Source organism: Euphorbia lathyris, chromosome 8, assembly GCF_963576675.1.
Source record: "Euphorbia lathyris chromosome 8, ddEupLath1.1, whole genome shotgun sequence".
NCBI classification, from domain to species: Eukaryota; Viridiplantae; Streptophyta; class Magnoliopsida; order Malpighiales; family Euphorbiaceae; genus Euphorbia; species Euphorbia lathyris.
Window position 1 is genome coordinate 52523320 of NC_088917.1, and position 19538 is coordinate 52542857.

Sequence of the window (19538 nt, forward strand, 5' to 3'; positions counted from 1 at the left end):
AATATTTTTGGCTAAATTTTACTTTTTGATTTTTATTTTGATTCTTGTACTTATTTATTTATTTTATCCCTAGATTAATTTTATTTTTGACCCATGTACTTATTTATTTTTACTTTTTCACCCTAAAAAATAATTTTGACCAATTTTATTTTATTTTAGAGTTAATACACATATTTGCCCTTGTATTTTCTCGGAAAAATAGATATGCCCTTATATAAAAAAAATCACAAAACTCTCCCTGAACTTTCTACAAACATGCATACATACCTTAATTTAACAGACTTGTGATTTGCCACAAACGGTGTGCCACGTATGATGCCACATCCCTTTTTTAAAAATTTAGATAATTAAAAAATATACCTACGTGGCAACTAATATATAAGAGCAGAAATTAGAAATTCATTCGTCGCTTCTTTCTTTCTTTCGACCTTCAGTTCATTACGAACAACCAAAAAACCCTTGGACTTCTTCTTTCTCTCAACCACAGTACTTTCTTCATCTTGTTATTGTTCTGGATTGACAAAAAAACAAAGTGCGAAACCCTACTAGCACTTTCTTTGAAACGAGTGAAGAGTTATTCGACTTAATGGGGAGTGAAGAGTTGCTCTGAAGTGGAGTGAAAAGTTGCTCGATTTCGAGTGGAGGAGGAATACGCAGAAAGGTAAGTTTTCAGGTTCTTCTTTCTACCTACCTGATTTTTGGGTATACGGAGATGGATGGACCATATATGTTTGTGGGTTTGGTGTATATGATATATGGGTATGTGTTTTTGAATGTTGTCGCATGAACTTTATCCGTTATCGTCAATTTCTGAATGTTTGATTAGAGTAATTTTAATGCTATCTTTAATGTAATTTTGTTGCTATCGTTAATGGAATTGCTGCTATCATCAATTTCTGATTGTTTGATTAATGGAATTTTGCATATTCGATTTATGGTGTTATGTTAGTTTGCAGGTTTTTGTAGAAATTTTGTTGCTTATGTGTTGGTGTTATGTTAGTTTGCAGGTTTTTGTAGGAATTTTGTGAATATTGTATTGATGGTATTTTGTGAATGTTGGATTGTTGGATTGATGGAATTTGTTATGTTAGTTTGCTGCGATTATTGAATTGATGAAATTTGTTATTGAGTTTGTTGTTAGCTCTTTTAATGCTTGCCTTTTTACCATCTTTTGTTGCAGGATTTCAAAATGCTATTGGTGACAATTTATTTGCATTTTAAGGGTAGATGGATCATTGATCCACATCTAGATTATATAAGCGGGGAGTTTTTAATCAAAGAAAAATTTGATCCTGACTTTTTAAATTTAATTGAGCTTAGGGAGTTATATCGGGATGATTTAAAGTTCCATAATGTCAGTGAAATCCCGTGCCTAGAACCAGGTAGTTTGTTGAAGTCTGGTAGGGTGTTTGAATTGGATGGGGATGATAGCATTAGGAGGCTTTTGTCTTGCATTAGTAAGAAAAACATTGTCATTGACATATATGCACCCCATAAGGTAGATGAGCCTATTATTGTAAGTGATATACTACCTCTTCCATATAAGGAGATGGATGGTGTGACTGATAATGTTGATGGTGAGGGGGCAGGAGGTGTAGGGGAAGAGGATAATGTAGAATGTAGGCATGCATAAAGTATAGGGGAAGAGGATAACATAGGATGTGAGGATAGGGTAGATGTTGGGGAAGAGGCTGATGTAATTTGCAATGATGCAGGAGATGGTAATGTGGACTGTGAGGATAGGGTAGAAAATGTAGGGGAAGAGGATGAGGTAGAATGCAATGATGCAGGAGATGGTAATGTGGAATGTGAAGATAGGATAGAAAATATAGGGGAAGTGTCTAAGGGCTAGGTAGTTGATATTGGAGCAATTAGATTGCAGTTACAAGCAAGAGTATGCCACATTAAAAGCCTATGCCAATGAATGCATGACAACAAACCTAGGGTCATATTTGAAGGCAAACCTTAAAATGGAAGATTTGAGACAAGGGAGGAGAGTGTTTTTTAGGATTTTTGTTTGTTTTGATGCTTTAAAAAAGGGATGGAAGGAGGGGTGTAGGTCCATCATTGGGTTAGATGGGTGTTTCTTGAAAGGTATTTGCAAAGGGGTTCTGTTGGTAACTTGTGGTAGGGATGCAGATGACCATTTCTACCCCGTTTCATGGGATGTTGTGGATAGAGAGACATGTGGCAGTTGGGAATGGTTCCTCCAACATCTCATACTCTAATTGGAGCTTGGAAAAAGGGAGAAGTTGACCTTGATTTCTGATATGTAAAAGATAAACATGTCCAATTTCACATTTTTTATTGACATTTGATATTGATTTCTGATATGAACTTATATTGATGAATGTATATTATTTTTGTATGAAGGGATTGCTACCTGCTGTTGCTAAATTACTGCCAGATGCTGAGCATAATTGGTGTGCCAGGCATATTCATACCAACTGGAGTAAGAGATGGAGGAGTGGTGAGCTTAGTAAGTGGTTCTGGGTTTGCAGTTGGAGTACTTATCCTGAAGAATTCAAAGACAACCTAAATACATTAGGGTCCATTTCAAAGGAGGCAGTATAACATCTTGTCAATTATCCCCCACAGAGATGGTGCAGGGCGTACTTCAGTGGAAGGAGTAAGGACATAATCGTCACAAATAATCATGTTGAAAGCTTCAATGCTTGGATTAAGGTCCCAACACTGCTGCAACTACCAACACAGTTGCAACTCCCAACACAACTACAAGAACTCCCAACGCAGCCGCAAGTAGATCAAAATCTGCTAGGACTCGTGCAACTCCACAAACTACTACAGTAACCCCTTCTTCCAATGCAACAACTCCACATTCCAATGCACCAACATCAGGCACTCATCCAGCATCAAACAATACACCAACTGAGCTACCAAGACACCTAAGTGTTTTGACATCAGATCAGCAATACCAAGACCTTACAAACTGCTTCTACGAGGCCATACGACAACGATATAATACTTGGAAAAGAAAGGTAAAGGGCCCACATATGCATTAGTGAACACTAAAAATTTAATTGGCAGTGTCTGACATATGTATGATTTAAAGGCACACATGAATGAAGATGGTGCAGTAGATGGTGCAGCAAAAGCTGGTATGGCAGATTTAGTAGATGAGGCTGACCCTGAAGTTATATTTCCCATCCCTTCAGAACACGATTTAAGGCATGCTAGGTGCACAATAGCGAGAGAAGTAACTAGTTCAAGAAGGATACTATTTAGGGGGGAGGATATAATGCTTATAGATCTACCATTTGAAAGACGATGACTAATGTGCAATGGCAAAAAGGCAGTTACAGGAAATGCCTTACAAGCAGAAAAGGGAAAGAGGATCGGGCTGCAAAAGAAGAAACAGTAAATTTGTATGGGAAATGTTAATATTTTGGTAATTGGATGTAATTTTGAAACCTTGTGAATATTTTGGTAAGTATATGTAATTTTGAAACCTTGTGAATATTTTGGTAGTATATGGAATGAAAGTGCAGATTACAGGTCCACTTTGTAATTATTGAGTATGTTGGTATTGTGTGGACTAAAGGTTTGGGAGTAAATTGTTGGTAATAAGATGCATTACAGGTACATGTGTTACAGAAATTGGTGTAGTGTAAATTACAGGTATATGTTTTAGAGATAAATTACATGTACATTATTTACAAGTCTTTGTTTAGAGGTAAATTACATGTACATTATTTACAGATTTTTATTCAGTGTAAATTATAGGTACATTATTTATAGGTCTTTGTTAGGTGTAAATTACATGTCCATTATTTATAGGTCCAATATTGCAAACTATATGTCAAATTTTGTGTAATGTAAATTATAGGACGTTCAGTAAGTATCAAATGATGTAAACTAAACCAATAGTGCAAATTACATGTCAAATTTTGTAGATTAAAGGTCCCAAGGACACTACACTAGTACAGAAATAGCCTATGGCAATGCCTTATTAGCCACGGTTGTTTGAAAACCCGTGGCTACAAGTAATTGGCATCGGTTATTTAAAAAACCGACTCTAAATATGTTTTTTTTAAATTGTATGCGTTTGAGGCGGTCATTGGCATCAGTTTTTCAAGAAACTGATGCCAATGATCCAGTAATTGGCGTCGGTTCAAGGTTGAATCGGCGTTAATTACTTACTCTTTAGAGTCAGTTAATTAAATAACCGACTCTAAAGTCCCATTTACATAGCAGGTAATATTACGCAGCTTTCTCCTCCTTTCTCATTTGCGCAAAAACCTAGCTAATATTACATAGCTGCTTTCTCCTCCTTTCTCTCATTTGCACGAAAACCACCATGCTTTGATTTGAGTTTGAAGTTTCATCCGCACTGACTGGGTTTCGTTTGTGTTTCGGTTGTGGAAAAAGCAACAGAAAAGAGGTAAGTGAATGGGTTCATGTTTTATCTTCTGGGTTTCTGGGCTTCATTGTTACATGGGTTCGTGTTCTATCTTCTGGGCTTCCTTTATAATTTTGTTTTCTATGTTCTTTCTTATGGGTTTTGTTTATTATACATGTTCTGTCTTATGGGTTTCGTCCTTGTTGTTCATTCTTCTGGTTTTTTATCATATGAGTTTCATTTGTTCTGATTTTTGTGTAGTATATGGGTTTCATTTGTTCTTCTGGTTTCCTTGTTGTTCGTGTTCTATGTATTATAATATACTCGACATTGATGTTCGCAATTTTTGATTTCAGAGTTTGATCCCTTTGCCTTAAGGAGCTGATCGACTGTCAAGAGGGGCTTTTCCACAGGGGAGGCAATAAAGCATGTATGTGTGCCTTAACTCAATTGGTCCTCATTATGTTAACAGAAAAGAGGTAAGTGATTAAGGTGGGTATTTGCCAATTATTGGTTAGTTTTTTCTACGATTTCGTTTGATTTGAGTGCTCTTAGATTTTGAGTGTTTTGCGTATTTAGTAGCTGGATTTATACATGTTTGCGAATTATTGGTTCAATTATTTTGCGATTTGGGTTTTGTTTGATTTTGAGTGTTGATTTTGAGTGCTCTTAGATTTTGATTGTTTGCCTATTTAGTGAACTCGTACAATTAGTAAAGTTGTAGAATCACTGATGTTGAGACACTGATGCAGTGCCTGAACTATTCAATTTTTGTTGTATTGAGCCTTTGAACTTTTATTCTATTTTTTAGACTGTTTTATAGTCGGTTCTACTTCTGCATATTAGTGTTCATTTGTTTTCTTATTAGGCCAAGCAACTAGCTAGTTTCCCGAGTGCAGTTTCCATATAGGATTTCCCCTGATTGATCCGGTAATGCCCACTCATCTTCGGCCCCAAACCAGGGTCTGCCCGCCGTCGACCAAAACCAAAGGGGACACGAAGCAAGAAATCCACCAACTGAGGTCATGGTTTATGAAATTCTTCAAGGTGACCAAATTGTGTCATTCTTTAAGGTGACCCTATTTCCTTACCAAAGCCAAGACACCTAAACTATAATACACTCTCTAGTTGATTGAAAAGGGGAGAATAATATGCCTAATCAAGTTGAGGTCATTTCATAGTCCATACACATCCTACATTTCTTTGGGATAATACCCTCATGCATAGTGCCTTGAAATTTCTCTGGGATAGGAAAAGGTAAAAATCAGTGGATCAAGCTGCCAATTATTTAGAACATTATATACTCTCTAACAAACTGACTTGTATTTATTTGCTTTTGTTGACTTTGATAAGCTTTTGTTGATACTTGATATAGCCAGAACTTTGCTCTAATTTACTGCATCATATGATGGGGTGTGATTGTGATTGAACTCTAAAATACATGTAGGACAATTTGTCTGATGCAAGGGAAGATAAGATGGTTGTTCCTTATGGAGATCCAAATGACCCATATTACAGGAAAAATGCATTTGATGCAGGGGAATGGCCTTTGTAAAAATGCACATTCTCTTAAGAAGGTCTGCAAAAACAGCTTAAAAACTTTGCACTGTAATTTATGGTTTGTCGTAATGTATAACTAAGATTACCATTGTAGGGTTGTGATTGTTTAGGTTTCATCAAATACTTTGATGCCCACTTTACAAACTTCACAAGGGGTGTTGAAACTATTGAAAATTGTGTATGCATGCACGAAGAGGATCATGTAATTTTATGAAAGCATCACGACTAGAGAACTGGCTTAACAGAAGTATGAAGGTCTAGACGACTAATAGTGTCTTTTATATGTACGGTTGCTAATTATGAGTATGGATTCTTCTTGCACTTATATTTATATCAGTAATACGAAAGAGCTTATTATCCTTGTTTATGGTAATTGGGCAGGTTTGAAGGAACAGGCTATATGGGGAAAGGAAGTGTTTCTACACTATTCCTTGGCTATAGAAATCTTTGATGTTTGAGAATTCATTGCGGAGCTCTTCTTTTCTGAGAATTCATTATAACGACCACCTCGGTTATATAGGTTGGGAGTTTTATTCTTTCTCCCAATCTTTTTCTTTTTTCAGTTTGAATGTTCAATAAATTGTGTTCCTTTGAGACATTAATAGACTACAATATGTGCACAGAACTTGTACCTTGAGGAAAACTTGCAGAAGTTTAATATTTTTGGATAACTAAACTGTAAAGTGTTGAAACACCTTTCCACATGATTTTGATTTGACAAAATTATTTAAGTAAAAATATTATAACACATTAAATTTAATAAGCTTTGATTTATTACACTAATGTGTTTGTTTAATGTTAAGTTTAATTGTGTATAAGACATTGAGAATAAAAAGACCAAAGGCCCATTTAGTGGAAGCCAAGCCCAAGACAACACATCAACACCATTCGGCTTAGAAGTTCAAAACGAAGCCGTATCAACCAAAACGTTCTAACCTTAAACTCCTTTAATATATATATTGCTTGATTAAATAAAACTGACCAAGTAAAGAGGTCACGCTGAGTTGTGTGCATTGAGTATATGAGTTCAGGAATAGACTCAAGTGCTATCTCCTGACTCAAAGAAAGAAGCTGACTTAGTCACCAGTTGATTAAGCCAGTGTCTTACTTCACTCAGCGCGCTGTGTAATTCCTTTTCAAAGTAAAAGAAGTCAGTCTTAACGTACTAAAATTTTAAATAGTTCCTATCCCCCCCTTGGAACTAACCTGTTACGTTATAAGGGACCAACAAGTGGTATCAGAGCTTAAAAGCTCACTGTGAAAGGTTTAACTACCTTGAGCTGATCCCCACTATGGCTGAAAACAGCACTCGGTTTCTCCCGGGAAACCAGACAACTCAGATCTTACCTGAGGGGCTGTCCATTACTCGGCCTCCCCTATTCTTCGGGTCTAACTACACCTTCTGGAAGAATAGGATGAAAAACTTTATTCAGGCAACAAATATGAGTGCATGGCTTTCAATAATCCAAGGCCCATTTGTTCCTGTTGAAGTTGTGGCTGGCCAAACAGTTGTCAAAGCTGAGGCCAAATGGACAGAAGATGATCTCAAGAAGCTACAAAATCACGCTTTGGCTATAAACATGCTTCACTGTGCGCTTGATGCTGCAGAATATAACAAGATTTCAGGTTGTGAGTCAGCGCAAGAGATCTGGAAGAAGCTGGAGGTCACCTACGAAGGAACCAACAAAGTGAAGGAGTCCAAGGTGAACCAGCAGATGAGACTATACGAGCTGTTCGAAATGAACGATGATGAAGGAATCTCTGACATGAATGCAAGGTTTACAAACATCATCAACGAGCTCAAGAGACTTGGGAAGATCTTCACTGAGGAAGAACAAGTCAAGAAGATTCTTAGGAGTCTTCCTAAAAACTAGCAAACAAAGAAGACCGCTGTTGAGGAAGCTCAAGACTTAACCACCTATAAGTATGATGAACTCATCGGCTCACTACTGACCCATAAGATCTCGATGAAGAATTTCGAGGTGAAGGAAAAGTCTGAAGACAAGAAGCAAAAGTCTCTTGTCATGAAAGCTGACTCCACTGATGGAAGCTCAACAGACGATGAAAAGATGGCTATGTTTACCAGGAAGATGAAAAGGTTGTTCAAAAAGAATGACAAATATTCTAAGAAGCCTTATAAAAATTTTGATAAGTACAAAGCTGACTCCAGCGACAACAAGTACAAGAAGGACAGCTCAAAGCCCATTACATGCTTTGAATGTCATCAAACTGGCCATATCAAGTCAAGTTGTCCCTCGCTGAGGAAAGAAAGAAAGAACGGCAAGAAGGCAATGGTGGCAACCTGGAGTGATAGTGATGATTCATCATCATCTGAAGCCGATGCCACTGAGTCAGCAAAGATTTGTTTCATGGCTGACGAACTTGCTGAGCCATGTGTTTCTGAGCATGCTGACCCCTCCATTGCATCTGACGATGAGGAACATTCAACTGAGATAATATCACTACCCTTGCTCAGAGATGAAATGGTTAATGCCCTGAGTGACCTCTACACACTTGTCAAAAAGTGTAATAAAAAGGTTAGAGCACTCAGCAGGCGATGTGACGAGGTTGAGGAGGTCAAACTGAGTGACCTTCGATATCTTCTTCGAGACAACTCAGATTTGCATAGTAACATTGGAATTATCCAAAAGTTTGTCTCTCGGGTCCAATCAGATTCTAAGAAACTGAGAAAGGACGTCACATCCATTCAGAACCAACTAAAGGTTCCAAACAAAAGAAATATTCCTCTGAATACTCAGTACCGAAGTACTGGTCAGCAGAGATGGAATCCTCAATGGAATGTCCAGTGTGACTTCTGTGGAAAGAAAGGACACACCACAAAGGTGTGCTGGCACGCTCAGCACTGGGGTGCTGACCAGTCAGTGAGACATCCTAAACGGAAGGTCAGCTGTGACTTCTGTGGAAACAATGGCCATACTGTCCAAGTATGCCGCCATAAAATAAAATATGATGCTTTACCTGTTGAACCTAACAAGCAAGGACCCAAAAAGAATTGGGTACCTAAAAGTAACTACTTACATTGCAGGTAAGCCTGAGGTGTGCTGAGAAGTGAAAGATGTGGTATATTGACAGCGCATGCTCGAGGCATATGACTGGTGATGAAACTCAGTTTATCACATTTGAGGGTAAACGAGGAGGAAGCGTAAGTTTCGGAGACAACAAAAAGGGTAAGATAGTAGGGTCAGGAACCATTGGAGGTAATCCTACTATTGAGTCTGTCTCCCTAGTCAGCGGACTCAAATATAACTTACTCAGCGTAGCTCAGCTATGTGACAATGGGAGAAAAAATATATTTGATGACACTGGATGTAAAATATTCGAGGGTAAGACTAATGAGTTAATTTTAACTGCCCCTCGCATTGATAATGTCTTCATGCTGAACTTAGAGAAAAAGTTTTCAAAAACTGTATGCTTAGTATCAAAGGAAGAAAATTCCTGGCTATGGCGCAGGAGACTTGGTTATGTAAGCATGGACCTCCTGGCCAAATTAGCAACAAAGCAATTGGTTGAGGGACTGCCAGAACTTAAATTTGAAAAAGATCATCTATGCCACGCTTGCCAAGCTGGTAAACAAACCAAACAATCTTTTCATAGCAAAAACATTGTCTCAACTAAGCGTCCATTAGAGTTACTACACTTGGATCTCTTCGGTCCAGTCCAGCCGCTGAGTCTAGGTGGAAGAAGATTTTCCTTGGTCATTGTAGATGACTTTTCTCGGTACACTTGGATCATTTTGCTGAGTAGCAAGGATGAGACCTTTGAGACATTTTCAAATTTGGTAAGAAAACTTGAAAATGATAAAGACCTTAAGTTAGCTCACATCCGAAGTGATAATGGTGGAGAATTCAAGAACCAACAGTTTGTTGAATTCTGTGAAACCAACGGTATTGACCATAATTTCTCTGCTCCTAGAACGCCTCAACAAAATGGGGTTGTTGAAAGGAAGAACAGAACCCTGGTTGAAATAGCCAGGACAATGCTGAGTGAGCATAGGCTTCCAAAGTACTTTTGGGGAGAAGCTGTCAACACATCGTGTTATATTCTTAATAGGGCTCTTGTTAGACCTATATTAAAGAAAACCCCCTACGAACTTTGGAAAGGACGAAAGCCCAACATTGGATACTTTCGTGTCTTTGGCTGTAAATGTTTTATATTAAATACCAAAGATAGCCTAGCCAAGTTTGACTCAAAAGCTGATGAAGCTAGCTTTTTAGGCCAATCAACAAACAGCAAAGCATACAGAGTTTTCAATAAACGAACTCAAGTCTTAGAAGAGTCAGTACATGTAGAGTTCGACGAAACTAACCCTGCAGGTAGATACCAGCCGCTGACCGAGGATGATCCACACTCAGCACCCGCTGACCAAGAAACAACTACTGAGTTGTTTCCACAAGGACTGACCAAAGGTAAAGGTGAGACTCAAATTACCTTCACTGGCCAATCTACATCTACAGAGATTGTTGAAACACAGCCAGCGCAAGACATCAATCTACCAAAAGAGATTAGAATACCAAGAGGCCACTCAGAAAGTGCTATTATTGATGCCGCTGAGAATACCCTGATGACGAGAAATCAACTCAGGAGATACCTCCGCAACGTGGCATTCGTCTCAATCTAGGAACCAAAGAATTTCACTGAAGTTGAGTATGACGAATTCTGGATGAATGCAATGCAAGAAGAACTTGATCAGTTCAAACGAAATGAAGTATGGGATCTAGTGCCAAAACCAAGAAGCCAGAAGACCATAGGAACAAGATGGGTCTTCCGCAACAAGCTGGATGAAAAAGGGAGCGTGGTCAGAAACAAAGCAAGACTTGTAGCTCAGGGCTACAGTCAGTAAGAAGGTATTGACTACGATGAGACCTTTGCCCCAGTGGCAAGGCTGGAGGCTATTAGAATTCTATGTGCATATGCATCTTATATGAACTTTAAATTATTTCAAATGGACGTTAAGAGTGCATTTCTTAATAGAGTTATAAACGAGGAAGTCTATGTTAATCAGCCTCCAGGGTTTGAGGAGCCTAAGTTCCCAAACTATGTTTATAAACTCAAAAAGGATCTGTACGGCCTCAAGCAAGCACCACGTGCTTGGTATGAGAGGCTGACCAGTTTCCTGCTGACTAGAAACTACGTCAGAGGGAAAGCTGATACAACCTTATTCATTAAGAGGAAGGGTAAAGATACCCTGCTGGCTCAGATTTATGTGGATGACATTATTTTTGGTGCCACTAACGAGACAATGTGCAAGGAATTTAGCAAGCAGATGCAAACTGAGTTTGAAATGTCAATGATGGGGGAACTTAATTTCTTCCTTGGACTTCAAATCAAACAAGGAAAAAATGGCATCTTCATAAGTCAAACTAAGTACGCAAATGAGATATTGAAGAAATATGAACTCGAAAACTGTAAGCCAATATCTACTCCAATGGGCACTGACACTGTCTACTGCGCTGATGAGAATGGTATGATAGGCTCTCTACTTTACTTAACAGCGAGTAGACCGGACATTCAGTTCTCAGTGTGTTATTGTGCTAGATATCAATCTAACCCTAAGGAATCTCATTACGTAGCTGTAAAAAGGATCCTTAGATATTTGCAAGGCTCAGTTAATGCATGTTTATGGTATCCCAACACTTCAGATTTCACACTTCTTGGATACACTGACGCTGACTACGGACGAGACAAGCTTGAACGAAAAAGCACCTCAGGAGGATGCCACTTCCTTGGGAGCTGTCTTGTGTCCTAGTTCAGCAAGAAGCAGGCGTCGGTAGCCCTGTCAATCACTGAAGCTGAGTACATTGCTGCTGGAAGCTGTGTTGCTCAAGTCCTATGGATTAAGCAACAGCTTGAAGATTATGGTGTTCAGACTAAAACAATTGAAGTCAAATGTGATAACAAAAGTGCAATTGATCTATCAAAGAACCCAATCCAGCATAACAGGATGAAGCATGTCAGCATCAGACATCACTTCATTAGAGACCATGTACTCAAGGGTGAGATCAAGCTGACCTATGTCCCAACGGATGAGTGATTATATAAAGCTGACCTACCTAGCATAAGAACCATTCCTTTGCACAACACTGACTACTCAGAACTTCAAACGCTTGAAATTCTTAACACTGAGTAAAGAGTCGTTGCAAACTTTAATGCACAACACGCGAATTCAATAGCCACCTAGGATGACGTATAGGCTATAATTAGAAAAGACACGCGCCGTATATGTCATAAATGCCAGAATCTTTGTCGATTGAGTATCTCGAGGTTAAATTGACAACGCGACGTCTTGGATCGACTCAAGACCTCTATAAATAGTGGATGTATTCCCACTGCGATCTCTTTACGCTTAGAAATCTTTGGCATCTATATTTCTCGCTCAAATATTCCCAAAACTTCCCAAAACTTCTCTGAGAAAATGACAAAGGTCTCAATGAACATCTCCGGTGCTGTTAACTCCCAAAACCGCTCCGATGACAATCCCTCTTCTCCTACCCAGCGTAATCCCACTAGAGCTGTTACGCCGAGCAAGAAAACTCAAGCTGTCCAAGCTACTTCCTCTAAAGGGAAACAGCAGACGAAGGACAAGGGAAAGAAAGTTGTACAACGTACCTACGTTCAAGTTTTTGAAAGTGTAAGGGGGTGGAAGATTGACCTATCTCGTTGGTTTTCACCCGGTTTCGTGGATGCTGAGCAACCTTTTTGCGAGTGGATCAATTAAAATGGTTGGACCGAGTTATTTTCCGTTCGGGATTACACTTACCCTGAGCTGGTACACGAATTTTACGCCAACCTAAAAGTTGCCAAAGAAGACAGAAACTACCTAGCCACAAAAGTTCAAGGGAAGAGCATCTCCATCACCCCAGCGTATCTTGCCTCGCTATTCAAAGTAAAGAACGAAGGAGCTATACTTCGCAAGTCTGGTGACCATGACAAAACCGACTACGTTAAGACCTTCTGCAAACCTGAGGGTCACAAAGGTGAAATTTCGAGCACGTCCATGGGTTAGCATCAAAAGATGGCCCATTACATACTGACTAACTTCCTCTACCCCAAGATAAACTGCACCAACTCAGCCACCAACTTCGAGTAGTGCTTCATATGACACATGCTGACCTACACGCCGATCAATATGCCTGTTTTCATCATCGGTGGGTTTCTCCGAAGTACGGGGACTTTTAGGCTGGGCTCCTTCATCACGCGAATTCTTCAGGATCACAAAGTGGACACAGTTTCTGAAAATCGAATTCAGGGAACTGAAATAACTGCTGCTGCCCTATTTGGTTTGGCATATGACCTACCAATTGTGCCGAAGGAAGGAAAAGGTGAAGCTGAACAGAATGCTGAGGGGGCAAACACTGAGGGGGATGTGACTCGCAAAGGTAGAACACAATGAAAGAGGAAAGCTGAGCAAAGCACCTCTAAAGGAGCTGCCACTACCCCAAAAAGGATCAAAGTTGTATGCAAACAAACACAACCTCCAACTCAGCAAAGTCCTGGTGCATCTAGGTCAGCTTCGAAATGACCTAGGGAAGCTGAGCCTGAGACAGAGGAAAGGGACGAAGTTGATAAGCAACCGCCGAGCAAGAAGAAGAAGAAGAAACTCAACTTTGAGTTAAGACCCATCATAGCTATACCAACAAACACCGTCGTTCCTCCTAACTCTCACTATGCACAGAGTCAAGGAATTGAAGCTGAGCAACATGCTCAGGAAGAACACGACCAAGATCAAGTAAGTAGTCAGCTTGATGAGAAAGAGTTGGATGACCAGTCTGGAGAAGATGCATTGGATGATGAGTCAGATGAGGAAGACAGTGGTCAGGATGACACTGATGAAACTACCGAGGATGAGCAGTTCGAACCACTCAACACTGAGTTAGTTGAAGAAGAAGAAGCTGAGCACATAGAAACTACTGCTGCTGTTCAACAGGAACCCTCACCGAGTGACTCTATTGAGTCCATTCCTTGTGACCCCACTCCTCCACAACTTAAAAGACTCAGAAAGAAGAGCGCCGTTCAAAAACCAGTCATTGGCCTACTGGGAGACTCGGCGCTGGGAGATGAAATCACTGACCTTACTGAGGTACAACTCAAATACTTCTCCAAACCTCCTGAATCTGATCAAGGGGACTTAGAAAATCAAGCCTCTGTTTCCCCAAAGGAACATGCCGACTTAAATGCCGCCGCAAATCCAAGCAACACCGAGCAACTGCTCGACGATTCTGCTCCTCAAACTGATGAGCAAGTTAAGGAATTGCCTGTCTAGGTGGATGCTGAACTTCCTCCAATACCATCACCAAGTCAGCTTCAGCCTGACTCAGTGCACGAAACTTCTTCTACCAATCCTCCACTTCCCCAAGTAAATGTGTAGAATCCGCCTCAGTCAGCTTCAACTGACCATGCTGGAACTCCAAATGCCGAGTTGAACCTAACACTGCCTTTAATTGGTTCTACTCCACCTCGGGCGTCTGGACCAACGCTGGATGGATCCTTTAACTACAACATTGGCTTTGAGTCTGGTAGACGCATTATTGACTCAGCTCAAGCACTTATTCAGGACCTCCAAAGATCAAGCAACAATGCCGCTGAATCCAGCACTATTGAGACAACACAACTTTCTTCAATCACTCAACTTCTGATCGAGATAAAGGGTATGAAGGATCTTCTGAGTGTTCTAACTTCTCTGCAATCTCAACAGCCCCGGCAGGACTCTATTCTAAAAATTGCAGAACTCCAGCTGACCATTATAAATCATATGAATTCTCTACATAAGGAATTCCATCAACTGTCAGCTGCGAACTCAGCATATGCCACTTCTGTCGAAGTCCAACATCTCTTTCACCAACTTAACACTGAGCAAGAGAAAACAAACCATCAGCTTTCCACCTCCTCCCAGTGCTCCATTGAGCAAATTTCTGAGGCTGTGCATCTGCTGAACTTGAATAGGCAAGAGATGGCCACTGATGAGCTTAAGACGAACGAGATTCTGAAGTATTCTCGAGCAATCTACAGTGATGTGCACAAAATCTAGGGTCAGCACGAGTACTATGACTCATCTCTGCTAAAGATGTTTCATCAAGCTTTTGCAATCCTCACTGACACCATACACTGGATTGGCAAGTCTCAAGCCGCTGTCTTAAGCATGCTGAGTGCAGCCAAAATTGGTATTCCTCGAGTAATTATCGATGATGGTGTTCCAATCTTCGATGGGATGAATGAAAGCTCGAAGAAGCTAAAAGCCTTTTCTCAGCGTCTAGCTCAAGATGCCAATGACTCAATCTTCATTCCGAATTCTGATGATGGCAAAAAGGGGGAGAAAGATCAACCCCGAACTCAGCAAGCTTCTGGAAGTCAGCAACAGAAGGGCAAGGGCAAACTAAAGTAGCTTTAGTTTATATTGAATAGGATAGACTAGTTGTTGTCCTTTGAACCCTATCTTTTTTTATTAACTCTGTTGTGCTGACTATAAACAAATTATATGCATCTCTATCCTTTTCGAAATGACTATCTCTATGCGATGTTTACGTAAGTAACTAATATAATTTGTTAAAAACGCATCTTCATTGAATCATCTGTGCTTTACTGTCTATATTAAGTGATGATATGAATGATATGTTAATCATGCATGTTGACCACTTCTTATATGTAGATTTAACTAAAACTCATTGAACAAATAATACTCAGCGCTCTCTGATATTTAAACCTTCCGCGTAAAACTGAGTTAAATAGAATATGTTCTATGAGCTGACCTATTTCTGTAAACTGACCTTCGACTTATTCAATTAAATCTTGAAATGTTTAGAGTAAAACTAAGTCAGTAGCTCAACCCTTATGGGGGAGTTACATCAAAATGGGGGAGTTTGTTGAAACACCTTTCCACGTGATTTTGATTTGACAAAATTATTTAAGTAAAAATATTCTAACACATTAAATTTAATAAGCTTTGATTTATTACACTAATGTGTTTGTTCAATGTTAAGTTTAATTGTGTATAAGACATTGAGAATAAAAAGACCAAAGGCCCATTTAGTGGAAGCCAAGCCCAAGACAACACATCAACACCATTCGGCTTAGAAGTTCAAAACGAACCGTATCAACCAAAACGACGACTCAGCAAGAGAAGGATCGAGAAGCCTTCGTGGCAAATACTTCAAGATGAAGCTGCTGAGTTGGACAACAAAGCAGTCAGAACAGCGGCAGGAAATGTTCAACTTCTAGACAAAGTATTTCTACTTTGGTAAAGTTCAGAAGGCGCAGAAAGTTATCTCGTGGACTTTTCCATAAATGGCGAAACATTCTGTCGAAGACTGACGAAAACAGAAGATGCAAGAATTCTATTGGCCAACGACGCTGAGCACGCACAGAGTGACAACGACAGGAAGCCGTTTCCCTCCAACGGTTATTTCGAAATTCAAAATGACCAGGTGCCTCAAGTGTCACTATATAAAGACCATCCAATTGCTTCAATCTAGGCAGATCTTCAACTAGCAATTACGCTGACCAAATTCATACTCGAAGAATCTGTGAGAAAAGCAAAGAAAATATCTTACACCAATTTCCATATTCTGTGTAAAAGTCTAGAGTGATTTACAATCATCTAAAATGTCTTAGCAATTGTTGTTTAGGACAATCTCATCATCATTTCTAGAAGTATAGAAAGGAGAGGCTGAGTACTCGGTTATAGTACTCAGCAATAGAATAGGAGTGAGTAGAGGTATAGAGGAAGGTAATCTTATTATACTCAGCTTCTTGTTGTAAAAGGTTTGATGCTCTACCATTAAAAAGCTCAGTAGAGAATTCGAAAGCTCGGAACGTGTTCCGGGGATAGGACGTAGGCATAGAGGCCGGACCTGGATAAATCTGCTGAGTAACATTGTTCTAACCTTAAACTCCTTTAATATATATATTGCTTGCTTAAATAAAACTGACCGAGTAAAGAGGTCATGCTGAGTTGTGTGCATTGAGTATCTGAGTTCAGGAATAGACTCAAGTGCTATCTCCTGACTCAAAGAAAGAAGCTGACTTAGTCACCAGTTGATTAAGCCAGTGTCTTACTTCACTTAGCGCGTTGTGTAATTCCTTTTCAAAGTAAAAGAAGTCAGCCTTAACGTACTAAAATTTTAAATAGTTCCTATCCCCCCCTTGGAACTAACCTGTTACGTTATAAGGGACCAACATAAAGCAGGCTACGTCAAAAAAGGTGATCACAAGGTAAGAGTGGGAAAAGAAGTTCAATGATGTAAAGATTAGAAAAGAAGACATGAATAAATTGCTTATTCTTAAGATATTTTGATAAATGTAATTCGAAATCAGAAAGTCGAGCATTATGCTTAATTCTGAGTTATATTTCTATAAATGTCAGTAACCACGCTACTGCTTCGATTGCTGCAGCTATTAAGATCATTGGAGAGCTGAAGGAGAAACTTGAAGTGGGTTCCTCAGATTATGAAGCAACCGCCAATTTATATAAAGAATTGAATGAGAAGCATACTTAAACATCTAGAAAACAAAAGTATTTTAACTTTTACTTTGTAAATTTTCTTTTATATATTTAGTTGATTTTTTTTAACTTTTTATGTTTTCTTGTTTGATGTATTGCAACCTCTATTGAAATTATGATGGTATGCCATTTGCAGTAGGCAAAGTTCATAATCCTTTTGTGTTAGTTGCATGATTATATTTCCTTCTTTCTTGTCATTGTTGTCTTGATGTGGATGTTGATCACATTAGATTGGTTATTATGGCTTCATATTCCTTCATGTGGAACTAGAGCATATATACATTTTATAAGCATTTTAAGTTAATTAAGTCCTTTCTAAAAGACTAGACTGTTGCGTGCTACTTTTTTTTCTTAATTAGTCATTAGATGCTTTTTCTTCTTCTCATTGTTGTTTGTCTGAGGGTTTATCAAGCCATTGTATGAAGCTATGTTTTTTTCCACCAGATTTTATAACATTATTTATCAGGCATCATACTTTTTGAATATGCTCATATTATTGGGTTGATTGATGAAATTCTATGTTAGTCTGTTGCACAACAAGAATAATGGATGGCGGTCTGAGTTTTGCATTGTGTATTGATCTCCTTGGATCAATAACTAGGCTATGTGATAGAAGAGAAAGGGTAAAACGAATTGTTATGGATTTGATAAATAAAATGATGACTTATTATTATAGTTAGACCTTATTTATCTGCTTCTAATATACCATTTTACTCAGAAGCTGGAGAAGAATAGAAAGGAAAAGTCTAAAATAGTACATGGGAGGAAGAAGCAATTGAAAAAACTTAGGGTGAAAGCTGAAAAGGTTGTAGAAGATAAGCTTGGTTCCCAACTTAAGCTACCGGCTCCAGTTATGTATGTTGAAACACCTTTCCACATGATTTTGATATGACAAAATTATTTAAGTTAATCCCATGATTAAGACAATTACATTTAAGTGCTTTGAAAACCTAAAAATCATGCATCGGGTTGTCTCGGAAGTCCAATCAAACTCTGAGAAGCTGAGAAAAGACATCATATCTATACAGAACCAGCTGAGTACATCGGCTAGGAAACAGTTCTATCCAAATACTGAGTATCAAGGTATTGGTCAACATAGACAGTACACTCAGCAGAACATTCAGTGTGATTGTTGTGGAAAGAGAGGACACACTATAAATGTGTGTTGGTATGCTCAGCACCATCGTGCTGACCAAAAGAAGAAATACCCTCAAAGGGTAGTTTTTTGTGACTACTATGGTAGAGATGGCCACACCATAAATGTATGTCATCACAAAATAAAATATGATGCTTCACCTGTTCACACTAACCAACGAGGACCCAAAAAGAATTGGGTACCTAAAGATGAATAGTTTAAATTGCAGGTGAGCCTGAGGTGCGCGGAGAAGTCAAAGCTATGGTACATTGACAGCGCATGCTCGAGGCATATAACTGGTGATGAAACTCAGTTCATCACACTTGTGCATAAACGAGGAGGAAATGTAAGCTTTGGAGATAACAAAAAGGGTAAGATAGTAGGATCAGGTACTATCGTAGGAAATCCTACTATTGAGTCAGTCTCCCTAGTTAGGGGTCTCAAATATAACCTATTGAGCATTGCTCAGCTGTGTGACAGCGGTAGAAAGGTTGTATTTGATTCCACTGAGTGTCGGATACTCGAGGGAAAAACAAATGATTTGATTTTAACTGCCCCTCGTGTTGACAATGTCTTCATGCTGAGTTTAGAAAAGAAGTTTTCGAAAAATATATGCTTAGTGTCAAAGGAAGATAATTCCTGGCTATGGCATAGGAGACTTGGTCATGTATGCATGGACTTCCTTGCCAAATTAGCAAGAAAACAATTAGTTGAGGGTTTGCCCAAACTAAGATTTGAGAAGGATCAATTATGCAATGCTTGTCAGCAAGGCAAACAAACCAAAAAGTCTTCTCAAAGTAAAAATATTGTCTCAACCAAGCGTCCATTGGAATTACTACACTTGGATCTTTTCGGACTAGTCCAGCCACTCAGCTTGGGTGGTAAGAGATTTTCCTTGGTCATTGTAGATGATTTCTCTCGGTATACTTGGGTCATCTTGCTGAGTAGCAAGGATGAATCCTTTGAGA